Source organism: Somniosus microcephalus, chromosome 10 (genome assembly GCF_052327205.1).
Source record: "Somniosus microcephalus isolate GS21.2 chromosome 10, FLI_Smic_1.0, whole genome shotgun sequence".
Lineage (NCBI taxonomy): Eukaryota > Metazoa > Chordata > Chondrichthyes > Squaliformes > Somniosidae > Somniosus > Somniosus microcephalus.
This window is the reverse complement of record NC_140996.1, coordinates 75,433,927-75,450,307: the sequence shown is the minus strand read 5'-3', so window position 1 is coordinate 75,450,307 and position 16,381 is coordinate 75,433,927.

Sequence of the window (16,381 nt, the reverse complement as noted above, 5' to 3'; positions counted from 1 at the left end):
ACATTAAACAACAATAGTCCATTTATAGATTCAGTCTTTGGGGCGGCTTCCTGACCCTTTCGGGATAGCGCCTTTCCAGAGGTTCTTGTTCTTGGTGCAGAGGCGATTCTGACCCCTTTTCATCGGGTAGTTCATCGGGTTCCACTGCTACTGGTTCTGAGGTAGATGCTACCGGTATGTCGGGTTCATCCCCACGTACTCGAGACATGGGGTTGACGTGTTCCTGTGACGCTAAGATCTGATCGACGTGGCGTCTCACAATGTTCTCCCCGACATCCACTGTGTACATTAATGGCCCCTGCCTTGTGCATATCGTTCCGGGTTGCCATTTCTCTGTTCGGTAGTCACGGGCCAAGATTGCTTGTCCTACATTGAAGCTCCTTGTCGGCTTCTCATTGATGTGCTGGAATTGTTTGTCCTCAACATTTCTTCGCACATTTGGTCTGAGCAAGTCCAGATGAGATCTCAACCTTCGGTTAAAGAACATCATGGCCGGGGTCTGGTTGGTAACTGCATGTGTCGTGTTTCGGTAGGCTAATAAGAAATTGTCCATCTTATGCTGTAGTGGAATTTCCTCGTCGCACATGGCCTTTATCGCCTTCTTAAAGGTTTGTACGAACCTCTCAGCCAATCCATTTGTGGCTGGATGATACGGGACGGATGTGTAATGCCTTACCCCATTCCTTCTCATAAATTTTTGAAACTCTTCGGACACAAACTGTGGTCCATTATCAGAGCAAATCTGCTCTGGCAAACCGTTTCTGGCAAATATGGCCCGTAGGACTGCAATCGTTTTCTCTGTAGAGGTTGAGGACATTTTTATCACCTCAGGCCACTTCGAATGAGCATCCACTGCTATTAAGAACATTGAGTCCATGAATGGACCAGCGAAATCAATATGCACCCGTTGCCATGGAGAGGAGGGCCACTCCCATGGGTGTAGAGGGGCATGTGGTGGTGCATTTTGGACCTTCTGGCATCCTAAGCAGCTCTTAGTTAGGTCTTCGATTTGTTGATCGATTCCCACCACACCACAAGGCTTTTCATTTTCACTCCCCTCAGATGACCTTCATCTAGCTCATTTAGCACTCTCTCCCTTAACTTGGGTGGAATCACCACTCTGGATCCACACATCACTGTCCCCTGGCATACTGACAGCTGTTCTCTTCTGGATGAGAATGCTGGCAACAGTGAGTCGCCATGTGTTGGCCATCCCATCCTCGTCGCCACTGTTAGATCCGTGATTCTGAGAGGATGCTGTTTTTCAATAACCACACGGATGCTGTAACTTAACAATAAACAGGTATTTACTGGAGGAGGGTAGTCTCAAGACTGGGGGTACAGAGGCATGCACAAGGCTTATATACAGGTGTGGTCACTGCCGGTACTACAGTATACAGGAGCTGTAAAAGTAGTTCTGTCTTAAAGGCACATACACTACACCAACGAAGCCAATGGAAAAGAGTTTTGAAGACATAGTAACGATACTAAAGGAATATTTAAACTCCACACCGCTGCTGATAGGAGAAAGTTTAAAGTTTCACAAACAGAACCAGCATAAGGATGAAAGCAATGCTGATTATTTAACAGAACTGCGCAAACTATCGAAACACTGCCAGTTTGGAGCGGGACTGGCAGATACCTTAAGGGACAAGTTTGTGTGTGGGCTTCAAAGAAAAGGAAACCCGAAATGACCCGACACTGTCTCGGGTATACGATTTGACGGTGAAGGGATGGCCAGCACATGGCGACTCACTGTTGCCAGCATTCTCGACAAGGAGAGAACAGCTGTCAGTGTGCCGGGAGACCTTGATGTGTGGATCCCGAGTGGTAATTCCACCCAAGTTAAGGGATAGAGTGCTCAATGAGCTTCATGAGGGTCATCTGGGAGGGGTAAAAATGAAAAGCCTAGCCAGGGCTTATGTGTGGTGGCTGGGAATCGATAAACAAATCGAGGACCTGACCAAGAGCTGCTCAGGATGCCAGAAGGTTCAAAATGCACCACCACAGGCCCCTCTACACCCATGGGAGTGGCCCTCATCTCCATGGGAATGGGTGCATATTGATTTTGCTGGTCCATACATGGACTCAATGTTTTTAATAGCCGTGGATGCGCACTCGAAATGGCCTGAGGTCATCAAAATGTCCTCCACCACCACGGAGAAAACTATTGCAGTCCTACGGACCATTTTTGCCAGGAATGGCTTGCCAGAACAGATTTGCTCTGACAACGGACCACAGTTTGTGTCCGAAGAGTTCCGGAGGTTCTTGAAAAAGAATGGGGTAAGGCATTACACATCCACCCCATATCATCCGGCCACAAATGGAATGGCTGAGAGGTTCGTACAAACCTTTAAGAAGGCAATAAAGGCTATGTACAATGACAACATTCCGTTGCAGCACAAGGTGGGCAATTTCCTGTTCGCCTACCGGAATGCGACACATGCAGTCACCAACCAGGCCCCAGCCATGATGTTCTTTAACCGAAGGTTAAGATCTCGCCTGGATTTGCTCAGGCCAAACGTACGAAGAGATGTTGAGAGTAAGCAATTCCAGCACATACATGAGAAGCCAACAAGGAGCTTCAATGTAGGGCAACCAGTCTTGGCCCGCGACTACCGAACAGAAAAATGGCAGCCAGGAACGATATGTACACAGTGGATGGTGGGGAGAGCATCGTGAGACGCCATGCTGACCATATCCTAGAGTCACAGGAACAAGTCAACCCCATGCCTCACCCATACGTACCTGGTGATGAACCCGACGTACAGGTCGCATCTACCCCAGAAACAGTAGCATCGGAAGCTGATGAACCAACCGACGCCAGGGGGCCAGAATCGCCTCCGCACCAAGAGCAAGACACTCGGGAAAGGCGCTATCCAGAAAGGATCAGGAAGCCTCCCCAAAGACTGAATATATAAATAGACTATTTTCAGCTAATGTTGCATGTTAAAAGTGTTATGGTACTGTTAATCTAAAAGGGGAGGAATTGTAATGTATATACCTTTAAGTGGGGAACTATCTTTTACAGCTCATGTATACTGCAGTACCGGCAGTGACCACACCTGTATATAGCCCTGAGTAGTAATCTGTACAGATCAATTCCACTGTGAGCCACGTTGAGTAAACACCTGTTGTACCGTTCTCCGCAGTCTGTGTCTTATTATACATGGACACAACAACTTCCCCTCTGAACTTTCTATATTCAGTCTTGTTCTCACTTGTATTTTTACCTGATCAAATCTTATAGTGTAAGCTGACCATTTTTGGGACAAGAACCTCATTTTCAAAAGCCAACCTGAAAGCCTTTTCAGCACTAAATGGGAAATTAATATTTGGTTGTTTTTGTATCTTCACGCTCTTCCCTTGGAGAACAGTGTGAAGTAGTGGATAGGATTCGTAGGCTGACTAACGGTCTGACAGGCCGCAACGTGAAATTGCCTTCTATTGACATAAGTATCTTTATAACAGCTGATAGGGTGGTTGCTCATATGCAGCAGGAGGGTTTTATGGGTTCCCACAACCCATACAATGAGAGGGAGGATCCGCCCACACCCACTGGATGCAAATATCCTGCTGGATGTCAACCCAGAATTCAGAGCCGGAGCTCCATTCTCCACTCACCGGGACGGTCTGGAGTGGCGCTTGAATCCTACACCTTCAGAATTCAGAACCGGAGCTCCATTCTCCACTCACCGGGACAATCTGGAGTGGGACTTGAATCCTACACCTTCAGATTCAGAGCCAGAGCTCCATTCTCCACTCACCGGGACTGTCTGGAGTGGAGCTTGAATTCTACACCTTCAGAATTCAGAGCCGGAGCTCCATTCTCCACTCACCGGGACTGTCTGGAGTGGGGCTTGAATCCTACACCTTCAGATTCAGAGCCGGAGCTCCATTCTACACTCACCAGGACTGTCTGGAGTGGGGCTTGAATCCTACACCTTCAGATTCAGAGCCGGAGCTCCATTCTCCATTCACCGGGACTGTCTGGAGTGGGGCTTGAATCCTGCACCTTCAGATTCAGAGCCGGAGCTCCATTCTCCACTCACCGGGACTGTCTGGAGTGGGGCTTGAATCCTACACCTTCAGATTCAGAGCCGGAGCTCCATTCTCCACTCACCGGGACTGTCTGGAGTGGGGCTTGAATCCTACACCTTCAGATTCAGAGCCGGAGCTCCATTCTCCACTCACCGGGACTGTCTGGAGTGGGGCTTGAATCCTACACCTTCAGGTTCACAGGCTGGAGTGCTACCACTAACCCAAAAGCTTGCACCCAATGTTTGGTTACACTGGCAAATAGAGATCAGATGGGCTCTAAAGCAGGCTACAATGACCTCCATTCTGCAGTAAAGTAAACATGAATCACAAGAGCTAAATTGGAACTAATGTAAAGCAAATGTACCTCAGGGGTTGGTTGTGTGCCAGTTCCAATTCAAATTGGTGCCAGTATAACTTGCCAGGAGTTTCCTTGCCAAATGTACCCATGATCAGTCTGGCTAAATGCAAATAAATTTTCATTGGATAATTCAACCTTCCTAAAATTTCCAAAGATAAAAATATATTTGTAATACTACCTTTTCCTTAACCTTTTAAATTGCTTACAATCATTTCTATTATTTAGATCATCTCATGGCACCCCTATCTGGATTATCAGTAAATAACCAGTAGACAGGTACACTAGTTGAGAGATCTATTAGCAACCCAGTAGATAGTAGCCAACATGAACCTTGTTATGTCGCATTTGGGGGGAATTTTTACTTGCAGGAGTGCGTGGCTTTCGACGCGGGTGGGGGGTTAAAAGCACAGAAATTGACAGCGCGTTGGGAAGCCAGCTCCAACCCGCTGACTTCAGCATTTAACTGTAGTGAGTTAGGCTGATTGCGAGCAACCCCCTCGGGAGAGGCGGGTTGTCAATTTCTATATGTTGATAGCTCATTAAGGGCAATATTAGCATGGATTTTGGAATTTAACTGTGGTTTTACTACATTAAAGGTGCTATATAAATACAAGTTTATGTTGTTGTTGTTTCCTGGGCTTCCTGGAACTTGCCAGTGAAAGCAAGGCGGGTTCACAGTGGCAATTGAGGGGGCTGAAGAAATGACAGGCAAATATTCCAATAAGTACTGAAACCTCACAGCTGCTTTCTTGCCTTATGTGAAAGGATTTTGTTCACAGTACTTGTGCTGAGATGATTTTCACTACTTTGGAAGTTTGCACATCTGATCTCAACTTTGCAGCTGCAATCTATCAGATCAGCATGGGTGCCGCTTATGCTATTTTACTTTGGACCTCAGATGAGGACCAAGATGACCAGCAGCATCAACAGCACCAGCAGCAGGAAGAGCAGCATCGGGAGCACCAGCAGCGGGAGCACCAGCAGCAGGAGCACCACCAGCAGGAGCTGCAACAACCTACTGCTCACGGACCTGCCATTCTACAGGAGAGAGGTGATGAGCAGAGAGGTGCAGCTCGCAAGACAGGGTGTAGAGGCAGTAGATGAGCTTCCTGAGCATGTTGGATCACCAGTGTCTCAGGAGGCTCAGGATCTCGTGTCAGGTGATGACAGACATTTGCAACCCACTCGAAGAAGACCTGCTGCCAAGTGGACCTGGTGGCCATGCTTTACCAGTGGCTATCAAAATCACCACCGCCCTCAGCTTCTTTGCCTCTGAACACTTCCAGAGCTCTGTCGGAGACACTTGCAGAATCTCGCAGTCGGCGGCCCACAAATGCATAAGACAGGTGACTGATGGCATGTTCGCCAGGGCAGGCAATTATGTACCACCAATGATGCCAGTCAGAATGAGCAGGTGCTCGGGTTTGCTGCTCTGGCTGGCTTCCCGCATGTGCCAGGCATCATCGACTGCACGCATGTGGCAATAAAGGCACCCCCAGATCACCCAGGACTATTTATCAACCGCATGGGCTTTCACTTCATCAATGTGCAGCTGGTGTGCAACCACAAAAAGATGTTTATGCAGGTGTGCGCAATATTCCCAGGCAGCTGCCATAATGCTTTCATCCTGCGCCAGTCAACCCTCCCCTCGCACCTCGAAGTAGACTTACTGGCTGGCTGCCTGGAGACTAAGGATACCCACCTAAAACGTGGCTGATGACACCCATGAGTAACCCAACCAATGAAGCCCAGGAGCGATACAATGAAAGTCATATGACAACCAGATGTGTCATTGAGCAAGCAATTGGCATGCAGAAGATGCCGTTCAGGTGCCTCGAAAGATTTGGAGGCGCCTTTCAATACGCAACAGCCAGAGACTCCAGAATGGTCGTGGTGTGCTGCACTCTGCACAACATTGCACAGCAATGAGGTTTGGACCTTCAGGAGGAACAAGGTGCAGAGCCTCTTCAGACGATTCCGAGGAGGAGGTGATGTGGCCAATGCACCAGCAACGGCGTACATTGCTGCCCGGGATGCCGGGGTGTAGGGGGTGGTGTGTGCCCAGCCAGCTTCACCTCTGACTGTCTTTGAGCGGTTCGAATCGCTCCCACACCCCTGGGTTCTAGACACTGGACTTAGGTACAGGCGGCGATACAGAAAATCGAGTAGACAAGTGGTTTGGTGCAAGAAAACCAAAATTTTATTAAAAGCAGAATAAAACACAATCTTATGAGAATTACTGATATGAATACAGGCATAAACAATTACACTTATATGGGAATGGGGAACACACGGCACATCGAGGGAAAACAACTACATTAACAATCCCCTTATCCTTAATCCCACCCCCTAATACCTAACTAGATTAAGCGATGATGGGCCAGGAATTCATGCTCACCAATCCGAAACCTGTTGCTTTAACTGGTGGGGTTTTGAGGTCCGCTCTTGCTGTCCTTTGGGGTATCCCATCCACACGTGGTCTCAGGGCGCGGCGCTGAAGTTGTTTATGCAAAGCACCCTCCTTTTCCTCAGCTAACGTCGTCATCGAGTCGCGATGGGTTTTCTTCTTCTTCTTCCTCGGGCGGTCGTCGACGGTATTGCTGCGGTTAGGGGTCGGTTGGCGGTCTTTACCGTCTAAATGATTTTGCTATCCAAGCTTCGAACGTCAGTTTATTCTTAAACTGGGCTATTATTGTCCATTGATTTTGCTACCAATCCTTCGAACGCCAGCTTATTCTTCAACCTGGGCTATGACTCTGGGGTTTTACTGTCCATGCATGTAAACGCCAACTTATTTCTTCAAACGCCAGCTTATAACTAGGTGTTTGTCCCCCAACGCGCCTTTCCACTGCCCTTCTCTGCTCTTATCGGTTTACCGTATTCTTCGTCTCGTCTCGTCTCGTCTCGTCTCGTCTCATCTGCCCGTTTGTGGCCTGTGTGTCCTGTGTGCTTTCGAATCGGGTTCCGTTCTCCTCCCGTGTTTGGCCCCGGTGTAATGGACGTCCTTGGTGTTGAGCGGCGCGGGGAGCGAGAAGAGAGCCCGCCACGAGGCCAGGGCTCGAGAACGAGAGGCAGCAGCAAGAGCTAAGGGCAGGAGCCAAGAGTCAAGAGAGCGATCGCCACTGATGGGTTTACAATTATACCCGTTCTTCATTCCTTATCTGCGCACCAAATTAGGTCAGTCCTTTGTCTAACTTTTGGCGGGCTCGTTTAAAATGATTACAGCCATTTACTTTAACGACTTCTGGAGTGGTTGTCTCCGTGTTTAATGGCCTCGATGTCCTGGTTGTTTGTCATTTATAAAATGTAATTGTCCCCATTCTGACTTGATGGTACTGTGAGCTGTTACCGATTAAATATGCAGAAACCTAATGGCCTCGATTTAGGCCCATTCTAACTTGATCTGTTTCAAGGCGAATTAATGCATATTCTGTGTTTGCTTTAGCTGTCTGGCTCCACAAAGTCTCTTCACAGATTCCTGCATTTTAAGTTTCATTTCAGGGCCTGCCTGTTTGCAGGGCCTTGCTTTTAAAATCCTGTTGGTTTTGGTCATGAGGTTACAGAAGCCATTTTGGGCACCCTTTTTAATAACTTGTCCAAACAGGGTCCCTTTATCCATAACTTTGGGGAATGCAAGAATTTTGAGAACCCTACAGGGGTGCCCTCATTATTGCAAGGTTCAGTTAGGTTCCACCAGTGCATCCATTTGGCAGCTACATGCAAAAGCCACTTAACACCCACCCCCCTTCCACCAACACAAAGAAGTCCTGCAAACAACCAAGCATCCCTTTCACAGCCCCTCATTGCTCGTCATTAATTCTTGTCTTACCATGAATCACAAGTGAAAAGGCCACTTGCCAGGCAACAGACAAAAATGGGCAACACAGGAAAGTGGTGTAAACAAATAATATTTATGTGGCTCAAAAATGAAACAGAAACTTAGCAATGTAACATTGTATAACACACACATGTGCATGTTGAACACCACTTGGAAGAAGCACTCAGAGTAACAAGGGCACAGAATGTACTCTGGGTGGGGGACTTCAATGTCCATCACCAAGAGTGGCTCAGTAACACCACTACTGACTGAGCTGGCCGAGTCCTGAAGGACATACCTGCCAGTCTGGGCCTGCGACAGTTGGTGAGAGAACCAACACGAGGGAAATACCTACTTGCCCTCATCCTCACCAATCTACCTGTCGCAGAAGCATCTGCCCATGACAGCATTGGTAGCAGTAACCACCGCACAGTCATTGTGGAGACGAATTCCCGTCTTCACACTGAGGACACCCTCCATCGTGTTGTGTGGCACTCCCACCATGCTAAATGGAACAGATTCAGAACAGATCTAGCAGCTCAAAACTGGGCATCCATGAGGTGCTGTGGGCCATCAACAGCAGCAGAATTGTATTCCACCGCAATCTGTAACCTCATGGCCTGGCATATCCCTCACTCTGCCATTACCATCAAGCCAGGGGACCAACCCTGGTTCAATAAAGAGTGTAGAAGAGCATGCCAGGAGCAGCACCAGGCGTACCAAAAAAAAAATGAGATGCCAATCTGGGGAAGCTGCAACAAGGACTACATGCATGCTAAAAAGCAGAAGCAGAATGCTATAGACAGGGCTAAGCAATCCCACAATCAACGGATCAGATCAAATCTCTGCAGTCCTGCCACATCCAGTCATGAATGGTGGTGGACAATTAAACAACTAACAGGAGGAGGAGGCTACATGAATATCCCCATCCTCAATGATGGTGGAGCCCAGCACATGAGTGCAAAAGACAAGGCTGAAACGTTTTCAACCATCTTCGACCAGAAGTGCCGAGTGGATGATTCATATCGGCCTCCTCCTGAGGTCCCCACCATCACAGAAGCCAGTCTTCAGCCAATTCGATTCACTCCACGTGGTATCAAGAAATGGCTGAGCGCACTGAATACAGCATAGGCTATGGGCCCCAACAACATCCTGGCTGTAGTGTTGAAGACTTGTGCTCCAGAACTAGCCACGCCTCTAGGCAAGCTGTTCCAGTACAGCTGCAGCACTGGCATCTATCCGACAATGTGGAAAACTGCCCAGGTATGTCCTGTCCACAAAAAGCAGGACAAATCCAATCCGGCCAATTACCGCCCCATCAGTCTACTCTCAATCATCAGCAAAGTGATGGAAGCTGTCATCGTCAGTGCTATCAAGCGGCACTTACTCACCAATAACCTGCTCACTGATGCCCAGTTTGGGTTCCGTAAGGACCACTCGGGGGGAAAACTCTCCACTGGCTGGAGTCATACCAGCACAAAGGAAGATGTTTGTGGTGGTTGGAGGTCAATCATTTCAGCCCCAGGATATCACTGCAGGAGTTCCTCAGGGCAATGTCCTAGGCCCAACCATCTTCAGCAGCTTCATCAGTGACCTTCCGTCCAGCATAAGGTCAGAAATGGGGATGTTCGCTGATGACTGCAGATGACTGCTTATGATAAGACTGGTGACTGTGTTATATGAATAGCAGTATTATGGTGGGATGTATTATTATGCTGCTAAGATGGAATTGTGTCCTGTTAAAGCTTCACAGTCTAATTGTTATTAAATAAACAGAGCCTCAAATTAATAAGACTTTAATTGTTGTTCGGTGAACGGATTGCGCAGATTGGTAAATGCAGGCAACAAGTCAGAAGCACGCAGCATTAAGCGATTGGTTTTCTTTATCTTTTTTAAAATTGTTTTGTATCTATAACAAAATGTGATATCTGGAGTCTGACATCTAAAGTGTAATATCTGTAATGTGATGAATAAGGTGTGCGCTAGGCACAATTGTTCTTGTATATGTAATTGCAAAACCTATTTAGTTCCACTATTATTGGTACTAACCAATGGGTTGGGTCCTTCTGGGGCTTGGCTGATCACCTTTGAAGGGTCGGAGAGTACACTTTGACAGATTTTCTAAATTGGCTATGGGCCTCTGTTTTTTTCTGACCTCTCTCAGGAGCAGAGATCAGCCATGATCAAATTGATCATGTTCCTATGTTCAAATGATTTGGGGCAAAGGGGATGAGTCCAGTAAGAAGTTGGGCCTGATGAGTTTTTCTCATCTTGAGCACATAACAAAATACCTCAGCAGTGCAGTCCTGTTCCAAACATAATCACAGAATCACAGAAACCCCACAGTGCAGATAGAGGCCATTTCGGCCCATCGAGCCTGCACCGACACATATCCCACCCGATCCCCGTAACCCCTACATCAACACATATCCCACCCTTTTTCCACTTCCTACATCAGCCTCTTGACTAAAATTGTTCAATTTGCTCCAATTTTCCCAAATTGCAACCACTTCCTACATCAGCCTCTTGACTAAAATTGTTCAATTTGCTCCAATTTTCCCAAATTGCAACAGTTTCGTGCTGTGAGTCCACACCCTCTGGGAACTAAATTGAGACTGCCCAAACTCAGTTCATGTGGGAGTCTTATCGTTGTAATTTAGATATTAGTGGATTTTTTTTCTTCCTACTGGCAGTAAAGCCTGAACAATGGTGAGGGAAAAAACAAGCAAAGAAACAATGTTTCAGAGAGACAGAATTAAATCTGCTGGCAGAGGAAGTTTTGAAACAGTGTGAAGCCACATTTGTGTCTAGCCAGTGTGCTTCTGTGCCTGAAAATGCTGCAGTATATGTGCAAAAATTACCACTCAATCACAAACATGTCAAATACCAACTGAGGTGGTAATGAATGCAGGAAATGGTTCGAGAATGTGACAATATATGCTGAGGAAAAGATTGCTTGTAATTTCAAACATAGTCATTGCAGCTGGATGGAGATCAGCAGCCTAACAGTTCCTGAATCTTTCTGAATATTTCTTTGGTTTGAGCCCATACACAGAGAAGTAACCTAAGCTCTGCTGCAAAATTCAACTAACCAAACATTTGCATAAGCCCTAAAGCAATGGATTATATGAATTAGCATTTCTGATGCAGAGCTTTGTAAAATATGAGCACATACCAGAGACTTGGGCCGGAAATTTCCTCGGAGCTCTTTCCGCTCTGCCGCTGTAACTATGTTAGACGTGTGACAAAAGCCCTGCTTACACGCATAAACCATCTTTCCGTCACACCTCCAGTGAAGTTACGGTGGTGGAGTGGCAGCAGCTCCAAGGGAATTCCCAGCCTTGGTATGAAGATTGGCAAGATGGGCCTAGGGTATAGGAGGTGATTCTAGACACAAAAGGCATCAGGGGGTATGGGGAGAGCGTGGGAATATGGTATTGAGATAGAGGATCAGCCATGATCATATTGAATGGTGGAGCAGGTTCGAAGGGCCGAATGGCCTACTCCTGCTCCTATGTTTCTATGTGATAGCCTAGTGGTTATGACACTGGATGAGCAACTTAAGGATTGTGAGTTCCCACTATAGCAAGTTGTAAAATTGAATTCAATAAATCTGGTCATTTGTGGTGTAAAATGACCATGAAAACCCCACTGGTTCACTAATGTCCTTCCGGGAAGGAATCTGTCACCCATATTAGTCTGGCCTACAAGTGACTCCAGTCCCACACAATATGGTTGATTCTTAATGGATAGGGATGGGCAATAAATAATGCCTTGCCAGTGTCACCCACATTCTGAAAGCAAATTAAACAAAAATAAAATCTAAAGTTAAGCTCAATTTTGAGTTGCAGTTACTGGGAATCCCACATGGATCATCCTTTCACTTTTAGTTGAGAAGTTTATCAAAGATGACATAACTTTTCTTTAAGCGTTCTCAAGTTTCTCTAATGCATGTGTGATGACAAGCCTGCTTAAACAGTGCAAAGTGCCTTGACGAAACTAGAAGCTAAAACTAGACTGAGTTATTGTAAGGGCATTTGGCAACTCAAAATAAATGACTATGTAGTGCTGTTTCTCATTGTCATTCATTAAATCTTTCAAAATTTCTCAGCTAGCCATTGGTTTTCAATAAGAGGTAGGTATTTCATGATGGCTCCTTCCTTTTGGAGTCATCATCATTATGTTGTTCTTGCTCAGACACAGCTCCAACAACATGAGCAGATTGGGAGAACATTTTCATTGTGCTCTGTGAATATTCAACTTGGACCAGTGTTTAACAAAAGAATGTATCCATCAAAATTGCAAATAGGCATTATTTTCTCGAATAAGGCTATGTTTCTTGGCCTTGTGCATGGCCTTTTGAATCGCCAGGATAGAGTGGAGACAGGAAACTCAGGAGGGCTCCTTTATGGATGGGCACTCCACCCTCTTAACTTTCCTGTATTGACTGTGCCCAGGTGATCCAGTGCACTGGACCAGGCAGCTCTGCCCTACAAAGTGATATCTGCGAACCATCAGCTTTTCCTCGACCTGCCTACATGTTTCTTTATGAAAACTGGCATGTTTTATAGTGTGAGACACTATTTGGTGAAGTTGCCCCAGAATTCTTCTTGCAGAATGAACAGAGTTTCACGTTCATGAATTTGCGAATTTCCGCATGTGCACCTGCAACGAGAATTTGTACACATGCCCGGAGGTTGAGGGAAACACTTGGGCCTTGCAATGGCTTGGCCAGACATTTCATGGCAGACAGTGAAGGGATTAACATTCACCTAACCTTTGGAATTAGTGAGCCTTGTACTGTATTGGCAGCATTCTCCTGGGTTATTTATTTATTTATTTTTAAAATTTGTTTCTGGGTGCCGCTGGCAAGGCCAGCATTTATTCCCCATCTCTAATTGCCCTTGAGAAGGTGGTGGTGAGCTGCCTTCTTGAATTGCTGCAGTCCGCTGCTCACTACCTGTTACTTTCTGATGGTACAAGTCAATTGCGAACTGTAACAAATACTTCATTTGAAATATCAATAACCTTTGCAGTATAAATTAATTTGGGATTTGGAGGCTCAAGATCCTGTCGTACACTCCAAAACGCTGGACATGAGGCAAATCAAGGGGGGAAAATTAGGTGGCGCCACTTTTGGGGCACTAATTTTAGCACCCAGAAAAATTTAGCGCCCCCCCGCCGTAAATTCAGTAGTAGCGCCCCAAGGAGGAGGTGGGGCGCTACTGGGAAGCATTCCACCTCCTGCTTGGGGCGCTCCTACTGAATTTCGCGGTGCTACGTGCAGTGGCGCCACGTGCAGTGGCATATAGCACCAGGCCATTGCAGGCCTCCTCCCCTGATTAAAGGGAAGGGGCCTAGCGCTGCATGCACCCGGGCTGGATCACCGGGGAGCAGGGTGCTGTGAAAACAGCTCGGCACTCAAGAGGAGTGCCGGGGTGAGCGATCGCGGCCGGCACCCCACATAATAAAGTGAAAGGGGGCAGGTGCGGGCAGTTGGCCAAAATAAATATGGCTGCCCGACACCTGCCCCTTTAACTTGCGCCACCACTGCTGCCAAACCGCACCCTGATCCTGTCGCACATATCGTGTGGCGATGGTTCAGGGGGTGCAAGGGAAGTTTGCGGCCGGGGCGCCAGCGGGGCGCTGCACATGGCGATGACATCATCGCTGGCCATGCAGCAGTGCGGGCGCTACCGGCTACCACCACAGCTAACCTCCCGCTGAATTTCACGGGAGGTGTTAGCGGCGCTGTGCCCGGGCACTAGGGGATTTGCGCCCCGTTAGCGCCCCCCTTGGGGGTGATAACAAGAGGTGTAAACCACCCAGTTTTTCCCCCAGTGTTTAAAATCAAACTTTCCTGGGTGGTGGACATACCCCTAGGGCCCTAGGAGATAAACCTTTCAACTTGAGAACTCACATCCCCCATCACAAATTTCTGGATCCATCCCTGCAAGGATGCATTGTTATGACTTCAGTTTTTCCCTGTAATGCATGTGATGAATATATTGGCTGAGGCGTTCTGCTCAGTCATTCCTTCAGTGGGGGAGAGGAGGGCTGACTTCTGCCTGCTATACTTGTACACAGCTGTGGCTTTTATAGATATGTGAAGAGAAAAAGATTGGTGAAGTCAAGCATAGGTCCCTTGCAGTCAGAATCAGGGAAATTTATAATGGGGAACAATGAAATGGCAGACCAATTAAATACATACTTTGGTTCTGTCTTCACAAAGGAGGACACAAATAACCTCCCAAAGATGTCGGGGAACATAGGGTCTAATGAAAGGGAGGAACGGATAGAAATCAGTATTTGTAGGGAAATGGAGTTAGGGAAATTGATGGGATTGAGGGCCGATAAATCCCCAGGGTTAATCTACATCCTAGGGTACTTAAGGAAGTGGCCCTAGAAATAGTAGATGCATTGCTGGTCATCTTCCAAAATTCGATAGACTCTGGAACAGTACCCATGGATTGGCGGGTAGTTAATGTTACCCCACTGTTCAAAAAGGGTGGTAGAGAGAAAACGGGGAATTACAGACCGGTAAGCCTGACTTTGGTAGTGGGGAAAATGCTAGAGTCCATTATAAAGGATGTAATAGCAGAGCACTTGGAAAAAAGTGACAGGATCGGACAAAGTCAACATGGATTTACAAAAGGTAAATCGTGCTTGACTAATCTACTGGAATCTTTTGAGGGTGTAACTGGTAAAATAGATAAGGGAGAACCAGTGGATGTGGTGTATTTGGATTTTCAAAAGGCTTTCGATAAGGTCCCGCATAAGAGCTTAGCGTGTAAAATTAAGGCACATGGATTTGGGGGCAAGGTATTGACTTGGATGGAGAACTGGTTGGCAGGCAGAAAGCAAAGTGTTGGAATAAACGGCTCTTTTTCCGAGTGGCAGGCAGTGACTAGTGGGGTACCGCAGAGATCGGTCCTTGAACCCCAGCTATTCACAATATATATTAATGATCTGGACGAGGGAACTAGATGTAATATCTCCAAGTTTGCAGACGACACAAAGCTGGGTGGGCATGTGTGCTGTGAGGAGGATGCCGAGAAACTCCAGTATGATTTGAACAGGTTGGGTGATTGGGCAGAAGCATGGCAGATGCAATATAACGTGGATAAATGCGAGGTTGTCCACTTTGGTGTCAAAAACAGGAAGGCAGATTATTATCTGAATGGCAATAGATTGGGAGAAGGGGAAGTGCAATGAGACCTGGGTGTCCTTGTGCACCAGTCACTGAAGGTAAGCATGCAGGTGCAGCAGACGGTTAAGAAGGCAAATGGTATGTTGGCCTTCGTAGTGAGAGGGTTTGAGTACAGGAACAAGGATATCTTGCTGCAGTTGTACAGGGCCTTGGTGAGACCACATCTTGAGTATTGTGTGCAGTTTTGGTCGCCTTATCTGAGGAAGGATGTTCTTGCCATGGAAGGAGTGCAGCGAAGATTCACCAGGCTGATACCTGGGATGGCAGGAATGACGTATGAGGAGAGATTGGGTCAATTGGGCTTGTACTCGCTGGAGTTTAGAAGAATGAGAGGGGATCTCATCGAAACTTATAAAATTCTAACAGGACTAGACAGACTAGATGCTGGAAGGGTGGTCCCGATGTTCGGTGAGTCCAGAACCAGGGGTCACAGTCTAAGGATAAGGGGTAAGCCATTTAGGACAGAGATGAGGAGAAATTTCTTCACCCAGAGAGTGGTGAACCTGTGGAATTCTCTGCCAAAGAAGGCAGTAGAGGCCAATTCATTCAATATATTCAAGAAGGAGTTGGATATATTTCTTAAAGCTAAAGGGATCAAGGGATATGGAGAGAAGGCAGGAACAGGGTACTGAATTTGGATGATCAGCCACGATCTCATTGAATGGCAGAGCAGGCTCGAGGGGCCGAATGGCCGACTCCTGCTCCTATCTTCTATGTTTCTATGGCCAGCTGAAAAAGGAGCAGGTTTTCCACTTCAGTTCTTCAGTGTAAAGTATAGCCTGTTGGAGCGCACCGAAGGAAATCAAGCCAAGAGGATTGTACACTTGTAACAGAACCTGCCTGATTTTCCTCTATATGCTTTATGCCCAAGCACTATTCTGCGCCATATCTCTTCTGCAAGAGTTATTTCTACCTCTACCTCCCCCAAATCTACCCGCATATGTGAAAATTGAGC